The sequence below is a fragment of the Hemicordylus capensis genome, chromosome 4 (assembly GCF_027244095.1).
Source record: "Hemicordylus capensis ecotype Gifberg chromosome 4, rHemCap1.1.pri, whole genome shotgun sequence".
NCBI classification, from domain to species: domain Eukaryota; kingdom Metazoa; phylum Chordata; class Lepidosauria; order Squamata; family Cordylidae; genus Hemicordylus; species Hemicordylus capensis.
The window spans coordinates 6,705,677-6,732,112 of record NC_069660.1 but is presented as its reverse complement, the minus strand read 5'-3'; the positions used below and the strand labels follow the sequence as shown (position 1 = coordinate 6,732,112).

At 45.4% G+C, this 26,436-nt stretch overlaps 1 pseudogene; it reads right to left on the bottom strand.

Annotated features, from left to right (window-relative positions):
- Positions 1 to 12,086, bottom strand: part of LOC128322288 (serine incorporator 5-like) — a 196,914-nt pseudogene extending 184,828 nt beyond the window's left edge.
- Positions 12,087 to 26,436: the final 14,350 nt, after the last annotated feature.

Sequence of the window (26,436 nt, the reverse complement as noted above, 5' to 3'; positions counted from 1 at the left end):
CCACTGGGTCCATCTTGGGCAGGTCATTATCTGATGCAGAAGTCCTAATCCCATGGTAAAGGAACTAGGGAGGTCCAACGAGGGTGAGAAAAGCAGGTCACTCCCTGCACTCCCTTCTTTCTGTTTTTAGCTGGCCTGGCCGCAGGGTGGCGGGGGGTCCCCTTGGCCCTGCCACCCTGCATACAGCACAATGCCCTCACTCACTCTGTCCTAGTTCTGGCCCTGCTGACTTGGGTCATTCACAGGTTGTTGGTTAACTGGATTTAGGAGCAGAGAACCCAAACATCAGGCTTGGGGGCAGCAGGCATTCCAGTCATTCTTAAAATTAAAAAGCTTCCACAAGATTAAAGGGAAGGATTTTTTGTTTGTATTTGCATACATATGGCATGAATAAATTCAGATTTATGAATCCATGCGTGCAAATTTATCAACCTCTCTGGCAGGGAAAAATCATTCATGCAGGTCACGTGTCAAAGTCATAGAGGGGACTACAAGTGTGATTAGAACTATAACATTTGGAAGCTGCAGCAAGGGATGCTGAGCATCCTTATCACCTGGAGCACTCCTTGGTTTGGGGGCTAGCTCTGGTTCTGGACTTTCTCCCCCCGCCCCCCTGCCCCTGCCCAGGGACACACCCTGCTTTTTCTACACAGTCCTTTAAGTTGTGGAGTTGACCACAACTGCCATCATTCCCAGAAGCAATGGCCAAAGGGATGATGGAAGTTATAGTTCAAGAACATCCGGAGAGCCAAGTTTGAGAACTCCTGCCCTAAATAATCCGGGACCAGATTATTTTAAGGACTGCCTCCTTCCATATGAACCTCCCTGGGTTCTCAAATTAGCCTCAGATGTCTTGTTCATGCCCTCCCAATTAATAGACAATTGATTGGTGCATACCAGAGATAGGGGCTTCTTAGTGGCAGCATCTTACCTCCAGAACTCTCTTCCCAGGAAGGCTATGCTGCCTCTTAGCAACTTGCGATGCAGTACAGACCTTCTTGTTTCAGAAGGTATTTTACCTGGCTGGAATCTGGCTTTATGCTCTGACTGCAGCTTTCTTCTGCTTTATTATTGTGTTTTCATACTTTTGTAGTTGTTGTTGTTTACATAAGAACATAAGAACAGCCCTGCTGGATCAGGCCCAAGGAAGCCCATCTAGTCCAGCATCCTGTTTCGCACAGTGGCCCACCAGATGCCGTTGGAAGCCATAGGCAGGAGTTGAGGGCGTGCCTTCTCTCCTGCTGTTACTCCCCTGCAACTGGTACTCAGAGGCATCCTGTCTTTGAGGCTGGAGGTGGCCTATAGCCCTTGACTAGTAGCCATTGATAGACCTCTCCTCCATGTACCTTGTTGCAATCGTTTGTGAGCTGCTTTGTTACTTTTAATGAAAAGTAGGATTTAGTTGCATTAAATACATATATAAAACCCAGTTGCCTCTGTGCGTGTGCTGTAGGCAAGCTGACCTCCCACCCACCATCCTTGTCAGATCTTGGAAATCTCTCCCTTTCTCTTTTGGTCTGTTGCTGAGCTCCCTCCCACCCTCCTCCCTCCCTCCTTCCTTCCCTCTCTGTTGGTCATGAGAATCATGATTAAGCCTCCACTTATGCATTTCATATGCTGTCTCATTTCAGTTCCCTTTTGGTGGTTACAAATGAGGAGAAATTGCACAAGTGCCTTGTGAAGGAAGCCGGCATCAGCCAGTGTATTCCTATGGCACTGAAAATTTGCTTTTTGTATGCACACAGCAGCACCCACACGCACATGCATGTACACCCCACCAAAGCTAGGAGGTAGAGCGGTCTGCTTCCTTTGAGCAGGTAAAACTGAAGGATCTTTGACTGAGCAGGTCTTTCTGATCACAGATTCACAGCTTGACTTTAGCCGCCTGGCTCTTTGTGCAGAGACACCTTCTCCTGTCTTTGCTGACAAGATGTGAACATACATAGGAAGATGCCTTATATTGAGTCAGACCGTTGGTCCCTCTAGCTCAGTATTGCCTACCCTGACTGGTAGCAGCTCTCCAAGGTTTCAGGCAGAAGCCTTTCCCAGCTCTACCAGGAGATGCTGCCAGGGATTGAACCCAGGACCTTCTGCATGCAGAGCACAGGCTCTGCCTTGGAGCTACAGCCTCATCCTTCATCTTTCATGTGCCAGGGGAGTTCCATGATTGGAATTTGAGATGCTTTTTTGATTCTCAAAAGGCAATCACAGCCTGTGCAGGCCCCAGCACGTAAATGTGTGAGGCCTTTCTTAAGATATTCTGATAAATGTACAAATCGGGACACAGCCTGCTGCTGAAATGCGTATCCATTGTCTGTGAAATGAGCAGCTGCAAAGGGTTCCATGGACCACTCTTGACAGGGTAGACTGCTTGCCCCCTTTCCCTCTTCTCGACTGTGTTGCTAAAGGGAAAAGAGCCAGCACTTAACAGCATTGTTGCAGGAAAAAGAGGTTAAAGCAAGGAACACAGTCATACATCAACATTTTGCCTCGGACAAGAACATCCCCTGCTCCTCAAAGGTAAATTTAGGAGAAAACATTTACGATCCCCCCAAATTCTTGAGACCTGTCACACGTTCTAAAACCATCGGAATATTGGTGACTTGTGGAGGACTGAAATGTCTTGAAGAACCTGAAAATGAATGCATGTACAAGTCATTCACATTCACACAAAAAGACACAGATGTGTACAGACACCTGTAAGGTAAAGGCAAAGTGTGCCGTTAAGTCAATTTTGAATCCTGGCGCCCACAGAGACCTGTGGTTTTCTTTGGTAGAATACAGGAGGGGTTTACCATTGCCACCTCCCACACGGTATGAGATGATGCCTTTCAGCATCTTCCTATATCACTGCTGCCCGATATAGGTGTTTCCCATAGTCTGGGAAACGTACCAGTGGGGATTCGAACCAGCAGCCTCTGGCTTGCTATTCAAGCATTTCCCCACTGTGCCACTTAAAGTGGTACAGACACCTGTACACACACACACACACACATCTAAATAGGGTTGTGTTGTTTCCTGACTCTTCTCTGGTGTGGCTTTTGCACCACACCACCAAAACCAGTGGTTTCCCTTTCATTTCCTCTTCAGGAAAGTGGTTAAGGTGTCTTCTTTTGCATCTAAAAATATTGTTCAGCCATTGCAGCAGCAGGGAATGATGGGAGATATACTTCAACAACAGGGGAACCCAAGCTGAGAACCCCTGGATTAAATAGTTAGATTAATGAATGTTTTAAAAAGTTATCGTTTACTAAACAGGCACCTTAATTCACCAGACAGCAGGGCTTTCTCAATTATTACTTTCCAAGTATTAGTTTTACTATGGGCAAGTTCTCAAGATCAAACTGGGAGGAGGAGGGAGGGAGGCACCCACACTCCCGATACTCAATCAAAGGAAATGTCAGGTGGTGAATCAGGAAGTGATCGTGTGAGAGGAGTTAATTGCAGTTGTTTGGGATGAAGCCAACATCAGTAACCTTAGATTTGATCTAGCATGGCAAAGGTCAGATGCCTGAGCCAATTGTGCCTCGCACACAATTGTGCCTCACACATGATCACTTCCTGGTCTTCTGCCTGACATTTTCACAACCCAGATGACTCAGTACTGGGACTCCTTCTACCTTTTGACAGCACTTTGGTCATGATGATCCACCCTCCATGTTTTTATGAAAGACTTCAGAGGGCAGTCAACATTTTAGAAAAGTTATCCCCCATCTCTCTCACATATATACCACCTCTTCTGCACATGTGTGCGTCTTCCCACATTACAAAACATATGCTGTTTGCTTTGGAACTATGGTTTTGCTCAAATGCAAATGCATAGGGATTTAATCAACCAATTATTGATTAAAACACATACAATTAATCAATTAAATTTATTTAATTAGTGTTGGAGATCCAGCTCCAGGAGCATTGGCTCTTTATGCCTTCCATCCTATTGACCCCGAGGGGCACTGGGGATGGAGACGGTCATTCTAGGGGCCATTGCTAGAAATAAGAACATGTGGACTGGAATTCCATGCTTCAGATTGGGGGGGTGAGGGAGAACAAATGCAAAGTACATAACATTTGTGCTCTCTGTGTTAAGGCAGCTAACACAGCTGCCTTAGGATGGGGTGAAAAATAGTCTAAGACCAATACATAAACCTGGCCCACTACAGTTGTGATGTCTAGTAGATTTTATTGGTGGGCTGCTGCTACTCATCTGACCATCTGCCCACCCACCACGGGCCTCCAGGACAGCCCTCTGCTCACCACCACCACCACCACCTCCGGCCTCCCATTATACCGCCTTGCACTGGGGCAGTGACGTCATTACACCATGTTGCAGCAGCATAGTAGGAGGCCAGTGGTGGTGAGCTGCAGAGGCCCACAGAGGGTGGGCATGGCAGCTTCCCCTTGGTCAGCCTGGGTGCAGAGCACACAGGCACTCAATTATAAGTCTGCCCCTGTCTTGGCCCGTCTTGTACCATACTTCCAGTTTGTCCTTGCTTAACAGCCTGGGATTTTCAGTGTTGGGATTTTTCCATAGACATTGTCTCAGTTATTTACACGGAGCATGCTTCTCTGTTTGAATGTCTATGTATTGGCTTGGGGTGGAGTCACAGTGTTTGTTTGTCTCCTCCTCACTTGCTGACTTAAAATTCAAACTGAGAGGTTCTCCTTCTCTCTGCACAAGAGACTGTTATTTATTTTATTTAACCTATTTGTTCCCCCCCCCCACTATCAAAGTCTCTAGGTGGTTTACAGCAATAAAAAATTAGTATGAACTAATCAGCCTACTTTCCTTTCACTGTCTCTACAACTGGACTAAATTTGATGCAAATTGAGGTCCACAAGTTAGATCTCTGGAACCTCAAATGTTCATGCGTCCACCATCTTGGATCGGGGTGGATGACATCATTGTAAACTACACCATTGAGGTGTCCCTGTGTGTCACTCACTACAACTGTACCAAATTTGGTTCAAATTGGTTAGACAGTCCTCAAGTTAGTGCACTTGTGCCTCAATATTTCATGTGGCTGCCATCTTGGATTGGGATGGATGACATCATCACAAACTATACCGTTGAGGTGTCCTTATGTGTCCCTATAACTGTAACCGATTTGGTTCATATTGGTCCAGGCATTGTAAAGTTGATAGTGGGGGACACACGGACACACAGATACAGAATGTCGGGTGATCTCATAAACCTACTGGAAAGTAGGCTTAAAAACAACAACACCCCCCCACCCCCCACCATATTAAAAAAAACTAATTAAAGTACCCATAAAAATGACCAAAAAGCTGTTGGAAGTGAAGGACTCTATGCTGTCTCATGTCTCAATGACAGAGGGGGACAGACTAGTGAGTCAGAGGGCTAGAGGGGTCAAGACATTGGTCATCCCTTCTCTACTGCTCTGACACTATCCCTTTGATATGTAGATTGCTACTCTAGGGACTTCCTTCCTTCCTTCCTGCCGCTTCCTCTTCCTCTTCCTCTTCCCCTTTCTTCTCCCTTGCAACACCTATACTCCTCTCTCCCTGCACCATGTGTGCAGAGATGCAGAAACCATCTCTCTGCATCCAGCTAGCTAGCTAGATTAGAGATCCTATCTCTCCACTTTCCTATCTAGAATTGAGTTCTCCAATAAAGACTCCTCATATTGATTTGAAACTATGAACTGGCTCCAAGTTTCTTTTGGCTCTTAGCAGACACACATGCCTAGGCAGACTCCACTGTGTTGTGCCTCTGTGCACTCTGCTGTAATAGAAGAATATATCTTACCAGAGAGAATTCCCAACAAAAGCTAAAAAGCTTGGCTGAAGAGATGAGTGTTTGGTTGTTTCCTATCCTAATAGCCAACAGGGATGGAGCTGCTCTAATCTCAGCAGGAAGGGTGTTCCACAGTCTCTGGGGAACTACGGAGAAGGCTCTCTTTTGAGTCATCACTGAGTAGCACCCTCGGATGAAGTTAGTCTATAGTTTTCTTAGCCTATGTTTAGTTAGTAATAAATATTAAACTCTTGTTTCTCAGTTAAAGTAAGCTTCCTGTTCAATTACTTATAAAGGATAAGTAATTTCTCTGCAACATTGTCTAAGCATCAGCCCTATATAAAGATGTCTCCGTGGTCCCAATATTGGACACCTTCAGCTATCCTTTTACACCTTCCCATATCCAGATACTCTCATGTATTCTATTAAGCTCTTGCTTTTAATAATTCACACAAGAGCCGATGTCCTCTGTACAGAACCCCTTCAATTATAGAACTTTTGCTCTAGTCTGAAAATACAAAGCAGGTATGCAGAGACCAGGCCACCCTGTGGCGATTTCTTTGATTACTCATCACAATCAGGGTGGCCTCATCTGATGCAGCAGCTGAAGATTCCTGCCACTGTGGGTCATACAGATGGGCAACCTTTGATTAGGTGTGGATGGGTCATATGTTCTTCAGCATTTTGGGCCATTCAGTGCTGTGGGTAATGTGAATGTTGTTGTTGCCAGCTCTTTCCTGGCCTATATTATTTCTTGTTTACACAGTCAGACAGGTGTTATTGACTGGTTTGTTTTATCCAGACATCGAGTCCTTCCCAAGGACCTAGGATGGCTGAATTTTATTGTCAATGGTTATAGATATCGTCGCAGAATATAAGCTGTTCCCAGTAAAGCTGCTTTTTGTAATTGGCTGATGGTGATTTCTGTGGCCCCTATGGTGTTGAGGTGATCTTCAAGGTCTTTTGGAACTGCACCCAGGGCGCCAATTACCACTGGTATTGTTTTGGTCTTTTTCTGCCACAGCCTTTCAATTTCAATTTGTAGATCTTTGTATTTGGTGATTTTTTCTATTTCTTTTTCTTCTCTTCTGCTATCCCCTGGTATTGCTATGTCGATTATTTTGACTTGTTTTTCTTTCTTCTTGACTACAGTTATATCTGGTGTATTGTGTGGCAGATGTTTGTCTGTTTGTAGTCGGAAGTCCCATAATATTTTTACATCTTCATTTTCTTCAACCTTTTCAATTTTATGGTCCCACCAATTCTTGGCTACAGGTAGCTTGTATTTTTTGCAGATGTTCCAGTGTATCATCCCTGCTACCTTGTCATGCCTTTGTTTGTAGTCAGTCTGTGCGATCTTCTTACAACAGCTGATTAGGTGGTCCACTGTTTCATCTGCTTCTTTACAAAGGCGGCACTTGCTGTTTGTGGTTGATTTTTCTACTTTTGCTCTTATTGCATTTGTTCTTAGTGCCTGTTCTTGTGCAGCGAGTATTAAACCCTCTGATTCTTTCTTCAAGTTGCCATTCTTAAGCCATTGCCAGGTCTTGGTGATGTCTGATTTTCCACTTATATTGTGCAAATATTGACCATGCAGGGGCTTATTTCTCCATTTTTCTGCTTGGTTCTTGACTTGTTCTTTCTTGTAGGCCTACTTTCTTTCATTGGTGTTGAATAGTTTCTCGTTCTTGACCATTTGAAGTGCATCTTCTTCACTGTCCTTTATATATTCTTCAAGGCCTCTTTTCTCCTCCTCTACTGTTTGATGGACTTGCAGCATTCCTCTTCCACCTGAGCTGCGAGGGAGGTAGAGCCTATCTACATCACTGCGGGGGTGCAGAGCATGATTGATGGTCATGATTTTCCTGGTCTTACGATCTAGCGTCTCTAGCTCTGCCTGGGTCCAGTCTATTATTCCTGCAGTGTATCTGATAACAGGTATAGCCCAGGTGTTTATGGCTTGTATGGTGTTCCCGCCATTGAGTTTGGACTTGAGGATTTTTCTAACTCTCCTGATGTATTCACTTCCAATTTTTCTTTTCACTTCAGTGTGTGCGATGTTATCAGCCTGGAGAATGCCCAAGTATTTGTAAGGTTCTTTCTCTTCCAGGTTCTTGATCTTGCTTCCATTGGGCAGTTCTATTCCTTCTGTTTTTGTTATTTTCCCTCTGTTCATTATTAATGCAGCACACTTGTCTAGTCCAAACTCCATTGCTATATCGCTACTGAATATACGGACAGTGTTTAGCAGTAATTCGATTTCTGTCTGGGACTTTCCATACAACTTCAGATCGTCCATGTACAGCAGATGGTTGATTTTACTGGATGTTTTAGATGTTTGGTATCCAAGGCCTGTTTTGTTTAGTATTTGTGAAAGTGGGGTCATGGCGATTACAAACAATAGAGGGGATAGTGAGTCCCCTTGGAAAATGCCTCTTCTAATGCTAACCTGTCCAAGTGTCTCGCCATTGATTGTTAACTATGTACTCCACATGCTCATTGCTTTTTAAATAAATATCTGAATGTTTTTGCTGACACCAGTTGTTTCTAAACATTTTAGTATCCATGTGTGAGGCAATGAATCGAAGGTTTTCTTGTAGTCAATCCATGCAACACTTAGATCTGTTTTTCTTCTCTTGCAGTTTTCTAAAATCATTTTGTCAACCAGTAGCTGGTCTTTTGCGTCTCTGGTGTTCAGGCAATTTCCTTTCTGTTCAACTGGAAGCTGTTTGTTAGTTAATAAGAGTTGCATGACTTCATCTGCTATTATTCCAGTTAATAATTTGAACATGGTTGGCAGGCAGGTGATCGGTCTATAATTACTTGGAACTGCACCTTTTGCTGGGTCTTTCATGATGAGATGAGTTTTCCCAGCTGTTAGCCATTGTTCAATATCACCGCCTTTCATAATGTGATTGAACTGTTTTGATAGTTGTTTATGAAGGCTTGTTAGGTGTTTAAGCCAAAAGCCATGCAGTTCATCGTCACCTGGCACAGTCCAATTTTTAATTTTCTTTGCTCTTTCACTTATTAATTCTGGTGTTATTATTAGATCTTGCATGTGTTGGTTACATTTTTTGACCTCTTTCATCCAGCCTGCTTTTTATTATAATCTATTGGATTGTCCCATAATTTCCCCCAGAATTATGGGACAATCCAATAGATTATAATAAAAAAGCAGGCTGGATGCAAGAGGTCAAAAAATGTAACCAACACATGCAAGATCTAATAATAACACCAGAAGTATTATTATTATTATTATTATTATTATTATTATTATTATTATTATTATTAATTCGATTTCTATACTGCCCTTCCAAAAATGTTTACATCGTTTACATAGACACATAACGAACAAATAAGATGAAACCCTGTCCCCAAAGGGCTCACATTCTAAAAAGAAACATAAGATAGACACCAGCAACAGTCACTGGAAGTACTGTACTGGGGGTGGAGAGGGCCAGTTACTCTCCCCCTGCTAAATAAAGAGAATCACCATGGTAAAAGGTGCCTCTTTGCCCAGTTAGCAGCAGGCTATATTCAGTTGTAAGAGCTGGGGAAATACTTACTCTCCAACATTTCACAGATGAAAATTGGGATGTATCTATAGAAGGCCTGTTGTTGGAACACAACCTTCTGGAATCCATTGCTGAGAAAGGAAGAATTTACTTTCTTCCCAGGATCCAGAGGCTATTTTTCATAGGCTCCAACTGCCATTATTTACCAAGAACAGTCCCTATTTTCTAGTATCAAACTAAGAACATAAGAACAGCCCTGCTGGATGAGGCCCAAGGCCCATCAAGTCCAGCATCCTGTTGCTCACAGAGGCCCACCGCTAGACCCTGGTAATTTCATTCTCCTTATTTTTAACAATTTGTGGATCCCTTACTGAAATACCTATATTGGGCGATATACTGAAACACCGATATAGGAAGATGCTGAAAGGCATCATCTCATACTGCACGGGAGGAGGAAAAGGTAAACCCCTCCTGTATTCTACCAAAGACAACCACAGGGCTCTGTGGGTGCCAGGAGTCGACACCAACTCGACGGCACACTTTACCTGTATTTACCTGAATTCAAGACTAGTTTTCCCCCAAGTTTTTTTGGTATTAGAAATCAGGAGGTCATCATAAAATCAGAGTCCGATTCCTTTACAGGTATGACTTGTATCTAACCTCTTCTTTTAAGGGGATCATCTTAAATTCAGAGCCACCTTTGATTTGGGTAAATAGGGTTTTAAACTATTGTGGCTATGAGTTGCTAGAGTTGCTGGGAGGAGAGCTGATCTTATGGTAGCAAGCATCAATTGTCCCCTTTGCTAAGCAGGGCCCACCTTGGTTTGCATTTGAATGGGAGACTACATGTGAGCACTGTAAAATATTCCCCTCAGGGGATGAGGCCACTCTGGAAAGATCATCTGCCCGCTTACATGCAGAAGGTTCCCAGTTCACTTCCTGGCATCTCTGAGATAGGGCTGAGAGAGATTCCTGCCTGCAACCTTGGAGAAGCCGCTGCCAGTCTGTGAAGACAATACTGAGCTAGATAGACCAATGGTCTGACTCAGCATATGTCCATTCCCGATGCCCCTGTGTGCATAAACACTGCCTGGCATTGTTTCTGATGGGTGTGGCATCTCCATTAGGAGTCTCACCGCATCAACTATTTGTGGAAGGCCCTCTATAAAACAAATCCCTTCTCCTTACAGTCTTACTGCCCCCAGTTATTCTTAAACTTCCCGTGACAGAATAGGATAGGCACAGGAAAGAACCAATCAAAGATGCAGGGTGTATTTTAAACTAAAGGTCATTAACTTATAATATATCGTAGGGAGCTTCCCACCAGCCATGGGACAAGAGCTCGACCAGCGGCCCCCTGCCCCTGTGCTAATGTGTGTGTACGTCAGCGAGCACCAGCCACAGCCCCTGCAAATGATGTCACATGCAAGGGGCGTGGCCACCACCAGCAAGACAGGCAAGTTGCCCATCTGCTTGCTGCGCTCGGCACCTTGTCCGTGTGCTGTTGTGGTCCAAACTCTAATGGCACACGAACAAAGCCCAGTGCAGCGTGCCCAGCGCAGGGAAGGATGAGTGTCTCCGGTGCCCACGCCCAAGATGTGAGAGGAACCAGTGGGAACCTCTGGTGGCCCCCAGAAGTGCTTGGGTCCACGGTGGCTACACATCTGCCTTTTAGAATAAAGAAATAATGTGTGCAGAATAAAGATGATGCCCAGCCTGATGCACGCTGTGCTAGCCATGGTGTCATCAATGCCGGGGCTACGGCAGTTCCCAATCCCAACTTCCCCCATCCAGAAGTTCCCCTCCTTGGGTCCCCAGAAGCCTTTGTAGTCTAACAAATCCAGGGACCCAGGGCCGGAGAGCTCTGCCCTGTGCTGTCTCCAATCCCCAGTTTTATTCCTTCCTTCATTGTATTTATTTATTTAATGCATTTATATACCTCCCTATAGAAAAGCTCAGGGCAGGTTACAATTTAAACAAACAGCAACCGAAACCTAAAAATCATATAAACAGATTAAAATTACCATAAATAAAACTTGAAAGCTTTTTGGACACAGGGAGAGATGACTACCATTGAAATAAGCAGACACAGGCCACCACTGATGCCAAGCAAGATCTTGTTAAAAGCACAGCCATCCGCCAGGTGTAAAGAAGAGCCATCACAATCAGAGCTGCCACAGCAACGGAGCACAAATGTGAGAGTCACAAAAGCGAAGGAGCCGGAGCAGAGTTTATTGCACCTTGTGCCAGACGTCCAGTTCTTATTCCATTTATATGCAGATATTACACAAGCAGGATGAGTTGAATGAGAATAAAGAGGACCCCTCTCACAGCACCTTCATACATAGCACCATGCATGAGTAAAGGTATTCTCTCGTCTGGAATGGGAAAGGCTCCTGAGCACATGGCTGCCAAGACTAGAAGTTCAATGAACCCAAATCCATTATGAATGTATGCACAGCAGATTTTGCTATTGTTGATTTGGATTGTAAGAAGAAAAATGAAGAAGCAGGCCATTCCCCTTGGTAAACTGCAGAGTTCTAGCCCACCAGCTTCGGACATCTTTGGCTTGGCTGTATACATTGGGATATCGTATCAAAAAAAGCGAATATGCTCTTTCATTGCTTCTCCGACGGTCTGTCACTGATATTGTGACACAACAGATGAGGGTCACCAAGATGAAACAGAGTGCCTACATGAAGCGGGTGGGTAGTGGTTGACTGCTTTATCTTGGGACACCATTTGCAGCAAAGTGAACCTCCAGCAGTACCACAGCAAAAGGCCAACTGGCCAACACAGCAAGATGCAGACATGGTTGTCTCAGATGGCCACAGGGGCTCCTAACACAGGGCTCCCCTCCACACCAGCCAGCAGTCACCTGCACCCATCCTCCATCCGCCAGTTTGTCTGAACCACCCCTCTAAATGCAGTAGAAATTTATAGAGGGGTGGCACAAATGAACTGACTCCCCATGCAATTAGGGAAAGGTACCGCATTGTGCCAGGAGTGGGGGTGGGGGGCAGGAAAGGACTGAACACTCGTGGAGCGCACCTGTCCTGTTTGGATGATGTGGTGGGCTTCAACAGCACTGTGTTGAACAGCCTTAAGTGCCTTTTTAGTGTTTTGCTCTAGGAACATGTATTCTCCATGGCAAGGCCCAGGAGTCAGTGGCAGACTCAATCAGCCCTAAGTGGAGCTTCCTAACAAATTGTTTATTAGGCTGTATGAAGCTACAGCCAAAACTGAATATTCTGCAGAGACTCCCTGGCCACTCCCGACAGGGCTGTATTTTGCCCAGTGCTGGTGGGGTTCCTTTAAGGGAAACAGAGGCCTCTCGAGCCCCATTGCCATCTTGGAAGGTGAGCCCAGACTGCTGGGAAATGTAGTCCTCCCAGTTCTTTCCACTGTGGGGAAAGCCCAGGGGAGGACGGCATCTCCCAGCAGTCTGTGCTCACCATCCAAGATGGAAATAGGGCTTGAGAGGCCTCTTGTTTCCTGAAATGCCCCTGTTTCCTAGCTCTGATAAATGCCCAGTCTTGCACGGAGGTCAGCACAGTGGGAAACGTGGGGAAACCTGCACAGTGGGAAACCCTCTCGCATTGACGTTTTTGTTTGTTTTGTTTATTGCTAGAGTGAACCCCATTTGCTGGGGAAAGTGAAGATTCCCCTGCTCTAGAGCTACTTTAGACTCCATCAGCACCTCCTGTAAGCACCTTAAGAACATGGGAAGCTGCTTTCTGCTTTCTACTGAGTCAGACCCTTGGTCCATCTTGCTCAGTATTGTCTACACAGACTGGCAGCGGCTTCTCCAAGGTTGCAGGCAAGAGTCTCTCTCAGCCTTATCTTGGAGATGCCATGGAGGGAACTTGGAACCTAGATGCTCTTCCCGGAGTGGCCCCATCCCCTAAGGGGAATAGCTTACTGTGCTCACATGGTCTCCCATTCAAATGCAACCCAGGGCAGACCCTGCTTAGCAAAGGGGAAGATCCATGCTTGCAGGCACAAGATCAGCTCTCCTCCTAGTCAGACCTCCTCTCTAGAGTAAACCCTCCCCCCACCATTATTATCCATATTATCCACGGGTGAGTGTTAGTAATGAGAGCCAATGGTTGGCAGTTTAAGGCTGTATTGAAATTCCCTCTCCTCTCCTTATTACCGTTGGAGCATGTTCAGAGGCCTGAGGAGGAAAAGGGGACATTTTGCAGCTTTCTGCTTTATGTCCACTTATATCATTGCAGCTCCTTTCTCCCTCTGCAATCAGGTTTGTGCACCAACTCCATTCAAAGTCCTGGACATGCCTGAGGAGTCTGCTTCATGCTTGCTCTTCTGGTTCTGCATGCTCTCAAGATTTTCTTCATGGAGTTGTATGGACTGTAACAGGGTGACATTTGGGAAATTCCAAAAGAAAGGGGCTGGGGTTTGGTGTGGTTTCCCTGTGCACCACCTTCTTCTTCTTCTTCTTCTTCATAGACATTACATATTGGCTAGATGACACTATTTTATGAAGAATTTTATGCCTGCTCTGTTGTGAATTTGCATTTGAAACTGGTCACTATTGTTGCTAACTCTGGTACTTTTGTATATAGATACATTCAAGTGTTTTGGAAATATAAATATAAAAGAATGGAAATGCAACACTGGTTAACCCTTTGAGCTGGGTGCAAGAATCTCTTTTGTTTATCCTTCTCTGCAGTCACTGATGGAACTACACTGTCAAACTCGAGAGAGAGAGAGCCCCCCCCCCCCCCGCACACTGCCCCCGGCTTCTGAAGTACAAGAGGGGTTACACTAGCAACAGTATCTGTTGCGGCTGCCTAGCAACAGAGGGCCTTAACCTCTGAACAGCATAAAACCCAACACAAAGTAACAAAGTATCAAGTTTACTCTGCAGCATAAACATAAACATAAACCAGGTGAACTGATCGTGTGTTGGTGCCGCACAGCTTCGTGTGGCACCTACACATGAGTAGCCTCCCCGCTGGCACCGAGAAACTCCCCACAACGCACCGTGCACCCGCGCAGTGCATCATGGGAGTTCCTGGGGCCTCTTGGCCCCCAAAACTCCATGCTGTTGGGAACAGCCAGGGGTCGTCTGGGCGCCTGATCCGCCGCCCAGCAACGAAAAAGGAGATAGTCTGCGGGGGAGTTAAGCAACGTGGTGATTCTCTTTATTTAGCCGGGGGAGAGTAACTGGCCCTGTCCACCCCCAGCACAGGACCTCCAGTGACTGTTGCTGGTGTCTATCTTATGTTTCTTTTTAGATTGTGAGCCCTTCGGGGACAGGGTTCCATCTTATTTGTTTGTTATATCTTTGTGTAAACCGCCCTGAGCCATTTTTGGAAGGGCGGTATAGAAATCGAATGAATGAATGAATGAATGAATGAATTTCAAGCCTTCCTCCCCTCACCTCTTTGAGCCCTTTCTCCTGATCCAGTATATGATCTCCAGTATATGATCACATGTATATGACAGCAAGTCAAATATTTTCTCTGGTACACAAAACTCTTCCAACTTCTGCCAGAGCAGAAGTTGGTCCTGTCAACCTGGCTCAGTCACATGCTGTTAAATCATTTCGGGCCCTGCAAGGCTGAGGAACAGAGATTCTCTCTCCCTTCCTGCTTCCCTTTGTTCTCCCCATCGCTTGTCATGTTAGTGTCATGGCTTTGACTCTCTTCCAGGATTCTGCAGGATTATCTGAGAGTTCCAGTCCTTTCTGGGCCTTTGAATGCTCCCTCTCAGCAGCTGCCTCTTTTCCTTGTGGCACTTTTCTTTCTGATCAGAGAGGGCTTGGGAAGGAGCCCCACACCTGGTACCCTGTTGTGTCCTATTGCATTCCAGCAGGTGGCTCTGAAGGATGCCTTTGAATGAACTATCTTCATGATATGTAGGGATGGGTGAGCCGGTCAGTTCAGAACTGGATTTGGTAACCTGAGCTTTCTTCCTTAAAGGTCAGAATGGCTTTCCAAGTCCAGTTTCAAATTGAGAAACCCCACTGAGATCCCAGTAATGTCACTGGGAGCATGGCAGTCTGAGTATCCCCTCTCCCAGTCCTGATGTATACTCCTAAACTGTCAGGATTTATTGACTGTGAGGTGTTGTGTGTACAGCTTTAAATGCGAAGTGCAAGTCACTGTGCAGGTGGTGTAACTGGCAACATGTGAAGCCTGTTGACAAGTAATAAGGCCCTGAGTAATGGCCTGTGGTGATTGGACACTACTAGTATAAGAGTAAAGCTCAAACCAGAGCAACTTGTCCACAGTGGTAAATGCTGCACCATATGTGCCTTATGTATATGAATGACTATGTGTAGCTGGACTTACTGAGACAATACATCATGTAAGTGTCCTCAACTTCAATATATTCTTTTGTTGAACTTTTACCTGTGTGTGGAGTGTTCTTACTCAACCAAGTGGGGCACAGGTGATTTACTCTGCAATAGGGCGCAGCACCCAACATAAACCATACCACAATGCACTCTTCCCATCACCCAACAGTGGTTCCAAGGCACCTACAATTTTTTTTTTTAAGGTTAAGACTGTGGAACAGAATGCATGCTTGCAGCCTGAATGTATGTACAGCTACACAGAGCAAGAGTGCCCAGGACTATAGCCTTAGCGGGGGCGGGGTGTAAAAAGAGAGAGGCTGGCTCACCTCCCTTTCATCCCAGGTCCCAGGATAAGTAATTGTGACTGCAACCTTACGCAAAGATACAGAATAAGTCCCAATGAATTCAGTGGATTTATATTGGGTCCGAGCTACCTTAGAGAGCACCTTCTTCAGTATAATCCCCATCGCTTGTTGAGGTCATCTGGAGAGGTCCATCTCCAGTCATCACCGGTATGTCTGGTGGTGACTCGGAACTGGCCCTTTTCTGTAGCTGCTCCTGGCCTGTGGAATGCGCTCCCCGCAGATATCCACAGTTTAGGCTCGCTGTCGGCCTTTAAGAGAGCCCTAAAAACCTATTTGTTTGGCCTGGCCTTCCAAGGTTTGTAAAGTGCTTCTCTGAGTATATTAATTGGTTTTTAATGGTTTCAATGGTTTTTATGTTGTTTTTAGCACTTCATTTTGAATCGTGTGCTTTTATGTCTTTTAAAAGTTGTTGTACACTGCCCAGAGCCTTTGGATGGGGTGGTTTATAAATGTCAGACATACATACATACATACATACATACATACATACATACATACATACATATTATATCCCCCCCAAAAGCAAGATTCAGACAGACAGTGCCTAACAAGCTGATTGCAGAAGCATGGACGTTAGGAGTGTTGGAGATGGAGTTCCAGTGCATCTTTTGCACCAACGATCCTAATGACCACTAGGGGTACTGGGAGTAGAGATAGTGAGTAAGGGTCTCCCTAGCTGTTCTACCTGTCTCTAGAGAGGAGAGCAGAGCTGGTCTTGTGGTAGCAAGCATGACTTGTCCCTTAGTTAAGCAGGGTCTGCCCTGGTTGCATAGGAATGGGAGACTACAAGTGTGAGCACTGGAAGATATTCCCCTCAGGGGATGGAGCTGTTCTGGGAAGAGCAGAAGGTTCCAAGTTCCCTCTCTGGCTTCTCCAAGACAGGGCTGAGAGAGATTCCTGCCTGCAACCTTGGAGAAGCTGCTGCCAGTCTGTATAGACAATACTGAGCTAGATGGACCAGTGGTCTGACTCAGTATATGGCAGCTTCCTATGTTCCTGTGTAGTCTCGGACCCCTGATCTGACTCTTCCGCACTTCGTGTGCTGAATCACAATCCTTCCTTTCCTCCTAGAGAGCAGATAGAAACATCTCTCTCTCTCCTTACCTATTCATTATGTAGTCCTTTAGATTGTGATCATTTATTTATTTATTTATTTACTTGATTTTTATACCTCCCTTCCAAAATGGCTCAGGGCGGTTTACAATTAAAACAAACCATTAAAACAGTAAAGAGCTAAAACAAAAACAATTAAAAATTAAAAAAAAACATTTTAAAACAACAATTAAACAATTGCAATAATTAAAGACCCTGAAACCAGGTTAAAATATTAAAACCGATTTAAAAACCCTGGAAAGCTAGGCCAAACAGATATGTTTTAAGGGCTCTAATAGAGAATTCAAATTATGGATTTCCACAGGGAGCGCATTCCACAGTCCCGGTCGGAGCAGCTATAGAGAAGGCCCACCTCTGAGTCTCCACCAGATGAGCTGGTGGTAACTGGAGATGAACCTCCTCAGATGACCTTAATGTGCGCTGATGATCATAGGAACATACATAGGAACATATGAAGCTGCCATAGACTGAGTCAGACCCTTGGTCCATCTAGCTCAGTATTGTCTTCACAGACTGGAAGCGGCTTCTCCAAGGTTGCAGGCAGGAGTCTCTCTCTCAGCCCTCTCTTGGAGATGCTGCCAGGGAGGGAACCTGGGACCTTCTGCTCTCCTTAGAGTGGCTCCATCCCCTTAAGGGATTCTCTGACAGTGCTCTCACTTCTAGTCTCCCATTCAAATGCAACCAGGGTGGACCCTGCTTAGCTAGGGGACAAGTCATGCTTGCAACCACAAGACCAGCTCTCCCCCATGATTCCCCATCACCCACAGAGAGAGCCTGTGCCAGTTCGATGGGAAAACCGGCCCTCAGGCAATCTCTTCTCTCACAGCTCTTGCTAGTTCCGAGGCGGCAGCCCGTGTCAGGGCAGAGCTGGAGCCTCCGCAAGGCACCCATCTAACAGGAACAATGCAGCCATTCCCTGTCCAAACATGCAGAAGAAGGCGCTCTTTGAGGTAACTCGGGCCTAAGTTGTTCAGGCTTTTAAAGGTAAGAACCAGCACTTTGTATTTTGCCCGGAAACATATCAGCAGCCGGTGCAATTGTTTCAAAACAGGCGTAATATGGTCTCTCCGGGTTACCCCAGAGACCAGTCTGGCTGCCACATTCTGAACTAATTGAAGTATTCGAACTACGTACAAAGGCAGCCCCACACAGAGCGCAATGCAATAGTCAAGCTGGGAGGTTACCAGCTGGTGCACCACTGTTTTGAGGCCATCCTCTTCAAGGAATGGGCACAGCTGTTGAATCAGCTGCGCCAAATCAGATTAGGACTTTCCTACCCAAATGTACTTAACCAATAAATACTTAGTATTTAGTTCTACAAGAGTCTCCATGTGTTTTCTCTAAATAGCTGCATCAACGAAACCATCCTCTGCTACCTACTCTGTAACTGGAGTGTGTGCTGTCTTCCTTAGTGCTTTGCTGTTTACCTACTGGGGGTAAAATGAACAACCCCCAACAAGGATGCTCTCTGGGAATGAACCAGACACTCTTGCACAAGTCCCCCAGTCCCCCTGTACGAGTGTTATTGTGCCACAGGGCTAACACTCCTGAGTAGGTCTGTGCAAAGTCAGATTGGCAATGCTGGAATTGGAACTGATCCAACATTGTTGCAATTGGTAAACCCCACCCTGCCCCACCAAAAAATGGCCAGATTTTGAACTGATATCATGTCCTCAATATTGGGTCAAAATTCATGTCAGCATGTCAGAAAGAATTAATATTGGAATTCATGTCAGACTGTTGGAAGCACAACATGGTGGAAACTGCCATTTTGAAACATAAAGATAATCAGAGCGTTATGAGCTTGCACAAGAGCACCATTCTGGTAACGGCAGAATGGTGTTCTTGTGCAAGCACACCTCATTAAAAAAATCATTAAAAATGGAAGGATTGTCAGATTCACTTCAAATTCATGACACAGAGTCCTTCCATCCTGTACTTCACCTCTGCCAAATTTTGAAATGCTAAGCCCAGCCCTTTATTTTTCCTGATTTTCTCCCCTATTTCCCTATTGACCTCTATAGACAACAATCCAACGTCAAGTCAGATTTCCAACTGGAAATCCTACTCTGACTGAACATCCAACACCCCGGGGGCCCAAGGATTTGATTCCGATATTTTCAAAATCAGATCAAATCAGATTTGGATCAGATCTGATTCTTTTGGACATGTACAGCCCTACTCCGAGTGCTGCTCATGCTCCAAAAATGTTCTGTAAGATCAGGAACATGTCACTGATGGTCAGCAATGGGTTTCCAGTCTTACAGAGCACTTGGTTTCCAGTCTTACAGAGCACTTCTGGAGCGCAAGCCATGCTAGGCAGTATTAGCCCTCTGGCACAAGAGCATGTGCCTAGAAGGACTGGGAGAATTCTGTGAGGGCTCCCAGCAGGTTCCCACAGAGCATCTTAACGTGTGTACTGTGCTTCAGTGGTCAGGATGTTAACCACTGTTTTATCAGGGCCAGATACCAGGAAATAGGGACTGTCCCTGACACGTTAAGTAGCGCAGCGGGGAAATGCTTGACTAACAAGCAGAAGGTTGCTGGTTTGAATCCCCGTTGGTATTATATCGGGCAGCAGCGATATAGGAAGATGCTGAAAGGCATCATCTCATACTGCATGGGAGAGGCTATGATAAACCCCTCCTGTATTCTACCAAAGAAAAATCACAGGGCTCTGTAGGCTCCAGAAGTCAAAATTGACTTGATGGAACACTTTACCTTTACCCTGACAAATAGGACATTTGGAGCAGATGTGCTCATCTTTGTGTACCTCTATGCTCTGGAATGTACCATCTTGTATGTACAAATCATCTCAATGTACTGAAGAAGTGTTAACTCAACCTTTCAGGCTGAGAGCATAGTTCATGCATCTTGCATTAGCTTTGAGGGTCTGGAGCCCTTTTTGGGTTGTGTGTACGTGTCACACAACTTTCCCCTTTTGCCACACTGTCTAGCCATAAATAAATGTCTTCTCTCCTTTTCAGTTGCAATTTTCATCATGGCCTCTCCAACCCTTGTATGACCGTCCCCAAGGTAGCATCTTTATGGATGTTATGTCTGTCTGGTGAACACTAGCAGATGGAAATGGCATTCAGACCCTCACTGGTTTAAAAACACTGAAAGGAGCAAAGTGGGGAAGGAAAAGTGGCCTCAGAATCATCAAAGCCTTCCAGACACTGGGAAACTGGATGCACCAGATGGGATGTCATGTGAGTTGAATGTTTTTGCAAGATTTTCAAGTTATGTGAGATTCCCTTGTCTGAGTGGGGTTTTTATGCTCTTAGAGCAACACTTGTTTTCTGCCCAAGCTGAAACTAAATGAGAAAGTGTTTTAAAAGTTTACATTTATCAGGAGGCAATCTTTGATCATTTGTTGATGGAAGTTTTACTACTCATCAGAAAATCTACAGATTTTAAAGCTAAGATCTCTGTTCTTCCCTAGACATGGAAGACTCAGCTAGAAGTTACTCAGCTAGTGGTAACTTCTAGCTTTCCCTTCTGTGACATCTGGCCCTTGTCACTTGTGCAGCCCTGGCCATTCCCATTGGCGCTGTAGTGATCAGCCACCCCTCCCCACTAAAGAGTTAACCAGAAGTCAACCCTGTCCTGACTGACAGGCTGGTGAACTCCAGGGCTCCGCCAATCAGCACACCAGGTGGGTGGGACCTAGGGAGCTGTTGAGAAGAGGAAGTTTTTGTTTGTGAGAAGAAGTTGCCTGGGGGTGTGGAGAGGAACACATGTGGCCAGGGCGGATGGCTGCTTGAAGATGACTGTAGTTCTTGGAAGATAGAACTGCAGGGGCTTGAATTCTCATCCAGGATTTTGTGAGTTAAAGACAAAGGAAGCCAGGGCTTTGGCTTTGGGAAGTTTACTATAGGGAAAGTTTGTTTAGTCCCTTTGTATATCCCTGATACTGATCTATTATTGTTTACCTGTAATGTAACTAAGCTAAGAAACACTAGCCTTTGCCCATCCAGCCAGGGTGTGGCAAAAGACTGTAAGATTTTAAAGGTGCTTTTATATTTTTAAAGGTGCTTTTATATTGTTCCTTGCAACTGGGTGACCACAATTTTTAAAATGTGCCACCCCAACATCATTCAGGCTGCTTTTTGAAGTATTTATATAACCTACTATTTTTACCTGTTACTAAAATCTGAGAGGACCTAAGATGGAAGCAGTCTGTAGCATTTGAACAAAACTGTTTTTCTTATTTTTTTTTCTTTTACAAGCCTCTCTGAGTAGAGTTTTTAACTCAGGAGAAAAGGGGTTTTCGCTCTGGTGCAAATACATCTTCAGACATTCAGCAACTACCAGTTTTCTCACCATGTATAGGCTTGCACATGGAGGATTTTTGTGTACTTTTCCAATAGCAAAAGAAAGAGAGTTTCCCTGGGATTCTACCCCAAGCCCAGGGGGAGGGGTTTAACCACTGTCGATAAGTGGGTGTTGGTGGCAGCTTTTTGATCCTACCAAAACAATTACAGAAACATTTTAGGAGAAGCCTAGTCATGCAGCTTAGTAGGGATGATTCAGCATTTTTCTTCCCCTCATGTGAGCTTGCTCTGAGACAAAGGCTTTAATCTGCTACAGATGCTTTTGCAATGGACTCTACATGGGGCTGCCCTAGATGAGCATTTGGAAACTGCAACAGGCTCAGAATGTGGCAGCCAGACTGCTGATGGATGTCTCTCTGTTGGGCATACAGTTTAAATCTTATTCGAACTTCATTGGCTTCCCATCTGCTCCCAGGTTCAGTTCAGGCTGGTGTTCATTACCTTTAAGTCCCTAAATCAGGGGTAAGCAACCTTTGGCTCTAAAGCTGTTGGTGCCTACAACTCCAATCAACCCCAGTCACATTTTATTTTGGCTGGGAATAATGGGAGTTTTAGTTCAACAACAGCTGGAGAGCCAAGATTGCCTACCCCTGCGCTAAATAGTTTGGGCTCTAGGTCTCTCAAAGGCTGCTTACGCCCATGTGAGTCTATCATCCACTAAAGTTCTCAGGAAGGGATCTTTTCTGCTTACCATCACTAGATAAAGCTCATTTGATGTGCATGTGGCATGAGCCACATTGGAGTAGCAGAGCCCAGGTGCTGGAACTCCATCTCATAGGAGGCTTGGGTTGCCCCAATCTCTTGAAGCCTTTAGGAGGGTTTTAAAAACATACCTGTCCTGTTTGGCCCATGGGTTAGAGGTGCTGTAAGGGAAGGACCAGTTGGAGAATTTGGTTCAATTTGAACCGAATTTGCTACAGCTGTAGGGACACACAGGGATGCCTCAATGGCATAGTTTGTGATGGTGTTATCCACCCCAGTTCAAGATAGCGGGTGCATGAGCATTTGAGGTGCAGGTGGGCTAATTTGTTAACCACCTAACCTATTTGTTTCCATCTATGTGCGGAATCAGTTTTGTTCATCACCTTAGAGGCTGCTTGCAAAAGGCAGACTAGAAATTTTAAAATAGATAAATTCAATAAAATACATCTAACAGGACACATTGGGCGCATTTCTATACTGCCCCATATGCAAATCTCTGGGCAGCACACAATTAATGGCACCAGTCAGTGGTGCACAGAAGGTGCTGTAGGCTGCACCCAGACCTTCTTCTTCATGAAGTATTATTGTTATTCCTCTCAGCCTTCATCCCAGGAGCAGAGTATGGTATAGGGTCAGTCCTCTATGTTTAGAATAATCCTTTGCTATAGGCTAAGGGCTGGCCCAAAGTGTTTCTATGAACGTCACAAGCCAAGTGGCACATTGAACCTAGATCTCCCCAGCCCAAGTTCCACATTCTAACCATTATGAGTCAGTGGTAGAAATCAGCTCAAAAATATTTGTCCCCAGGAATGTGAGAAATGGCCTCCTTTATCCCCTGGATAAAGGGCTGCGACTTTGGCCCTCCTGCAGATGTTGGCCTACAACCCCCATAATCCCTGGCTATTGGTCACTGTGGCAGGGGATTGTGGGAGTTGTAGTAGCAAAGCTACTGACATAAGAAAGAACATAAGAACAGCCCTGCTGGATCAGGCCCAAGAAGGCTCATCTAGTCCAGCATCCCGTTTCGCACAGTGGCCCACCATATGCCGCTGGAAGCCACAGGCAGGAGTTGAGGGCATGCCCTCTCTCCTGCTGTTACTCAAAGAGACTACTTCTCTTTGCAAGAAGGGAAATTACTGTTTTCTTTATGGAGGCATCTTTGATCTGGGGTCTACTTTGCTAGCTTTCTGTCTCTTTTGAAAGAGAGGCTATGGGGATAACTCCCTGCAGTCTCTTGTTATTCTGACCTTGGGTAGCATTGTCCCTGTGTTTTCTTGTGCTAAATGACCAAATTACATTGTTTGCCAACTGTGGGCATATGCAGAGCTCACAATCCATGAGCTCAGGTATCCAAGAGGGAGGCTGTAAGCCCACTGCTCCAAATCACATACAGGGTTGCTGACTACAACCCCCAAATAAGTTGTTCTGGCAACAGTCTTCTACATGCAAGCATGTAGGTACTCTTCCACTGAGCTATAGCCCCACCCCCTGAGGGGAGTGCTTTACAGTGCTCACACATGAAGTCTCCTATTCCAGTGCAAACCAGGGTGGACCCAGCTTAGCAAAGGGGCAATTCATGCTCATGGCCACCAGACCAGCTCTCCTCCCTGTGTTGGTTATGTAGCTCCAACACAAAATCTCTCTTATGTCAAATACTCAACAGTCTGTGAGCAGAGCAGGGAGGGAGCCAATATCAAACCCCCTTCTGGCCAGAGCAAGTGTCAGGAGGAAGCAATTGCAATTCTTTGGCTCAAACTACTTTGCAGTAACCCTTATGGGAAATAACTAGACCAAGGAAAAATTGCTTCTGAGGCAATGACCAACACAAGGAAGTTTTCTGAGTTTTCATCTGAGCATTCATTGAAATTCTATTTTCAACGTGTGTAGCTCTTTTCATGGCAAAATGGGATTGAGTGACATGCTGAGGTCCTTGTTGGGATAAGCAGAAGGCTGTGGAAGGGAGGGCAGGATTAACCCGTTCTGCTAAGTGTGCTCTGCAGCAGGGTTGTTCCAAGCACAATTGATTGATTGAGCCTGAAAACCGATATTCCCACCATTCAGTGTTAATACTCTCAGGGCAGAGTCTGAGATTTAAACAATCAACATAAACCAAAGGTTCTCAAACTAAAACTACAAAGGCTGTTGGGGCTGGGGATGATGGGAGTTGTAGTCTAACAACATTGGGGGTCCCAAGTTTGAGAAGCCTGACCCCTGGACAATAAAAGAACACAGGTACAGTCCTTCACACAAACACGTTTTCAAGTGTACAGACATCTGTACACTCATACAGCACAATGTCTGAATCAGGCTAGAGTTAAACTCTGTTAAAATGGTATTTTAAAAGGGCTAGGGAAATGGCAAGGTCTCCATCTGTTTCATGGTCCCAGGCCCAGAAACCCTCAGGTGGTGGATGGGGTGGAAGTCCAGGGCGAGAGACAAAGTGCGAGGCATAAATTACTCATGCATGGGGTAAATCTATGCTACTAGGACCCCCCAATAGGGATGTGCAAGCTGGCACAGTTCGAACCACGGTTCAAATTGAGCCAGCCTGGTTTGGTTGGTCTGAGTTCGAACCAGTTGGGAATACTCTAAGAAGACTTTTAAAGAGGATACTTATAAAAGGGAATCCTTGAGGAGGAAGCCCGGACCAGGCCCCTGCTGGCCCACGCTGATGGGGGGAGTGCCGGTGAGGCCCGGGGGAGCCTCTGCTGCCACCCTGCCACCACCCTGAGGAGGGGCGCCACTGTGGCGACATGTAATGTAACCTCCCACCTGCCCCCCACCACCCCTTTTCAACCCTGCAGGGTTCCCTTGATGCTTGTAAAGGGGGATCCTTACCAGATTCCCCTTTGCAAGCACTAGAACTGGTCGATCTGGGCTGAACCGGTTTGATCCCAACTGGGCCTGATTTGGCTCAAACTCAGACTGCCCCCTCCCCCACTTTGTGGAGGGTCAGGCCGGTTTGAACTTGAACGAGTAGAACCAGGCTGGTTTGACTCGAACCCAGTTCGAGCTCCAACTGATCACACATCCCTAAATCCTTCTATTTGAGGAAGGGCTTCTGAAGATGACTTCAGCCAGTTTGGGACCTGGCTATCTTAAGAAACATCATCTCCCCTATTAACAGACCTGGGGGTTCAGATCTTCAGTGGAGGTCCTGCTCCATAACTCATGGCTGGTAGAGAGATGTGGACAGACCAGGGCCTTCCTGGTGTTGATACCCATCTTATGGAACTCTTTATTGTGGAATATCCTCTTGACTCCCTCCCTCTCTTCCTTTAGATGCCAGGTCAAGGTCTCCCTATTCTGATGCCCTTTTGATCTGCATGGCCACTGATAATTGGCTTTAATCTTCTGATGTGGTCGCCTTTTGTTCTGTTGCTCCTCCTTTTGAATTGTGCGGGACTCCGTGTCCCTGTCTTAAATGGCCTTCTTGTACCTGCTATTAGCCATTTTATGCCTGTAGGTTTCCCCGTCCATGGCTTTAGTGGGGGACAATTTGGATCAAGGCCATAGGGTCATGCCATAGTCTCAATCCTGTGGCTACTTTTTGTGTGTACGGGGGGTGGGGGGAATATGTTGTGCATTCCACCTGGGACAGGTTTTTTTTTGTCATATTTAGTTTGTCCTTTTATAGACTTTTAGAACTGACTATTATTTATTTATTATTTATTTTATTTAACATATTTGTATACCGCCCACTACCGAAGTCTCTAGGTGGTTTACAACAATAGAACAAACCAAGAAATTTTAACAATTAAAACATATAAACATATCAAATTAAAATACCCATGAAAACTACCAAATAGCTAAAAATCTTGGCTGAAGAGATGTGTCTTTAGTTGTTACCTAAAAGCCAACAGGGATGGAGCAGTTCTAATCTCAGCAGGAAGTGTGTTCCACACCTCTAGGGCAGCTACTAGATTGGATTGTTAGATGGTTTTATATGGAGCACAGGGCCTAAACTCACTGAACACTCTTATGTTTCTGACTTTCGTAGACCTCAGGGATTCCCAAGCTTGGTTGTTGTTGGACTACAAGTTCCATCATCACCAGCTACAACAACTGAAGGCCCTTGTGGGTGTGGGATGATGGGATGTGAAATCCAACAGCATCTGGAGACCCAGGGTTTGGAGCTGCTGATATACTGTGTTCCAAACTGCAACTTGAAATCCCACAGAACACAATGCAAGACCTGGTTATTATAGAAAGAGAGGGAGGTGATTTTGTATGGGCAATGCAGCTTAGGCACTATTGTCTCACATTTGTCACGTCTATATATAGTGCTATTAGTCATTTTTGGGAGATAAGGCTGGACGTC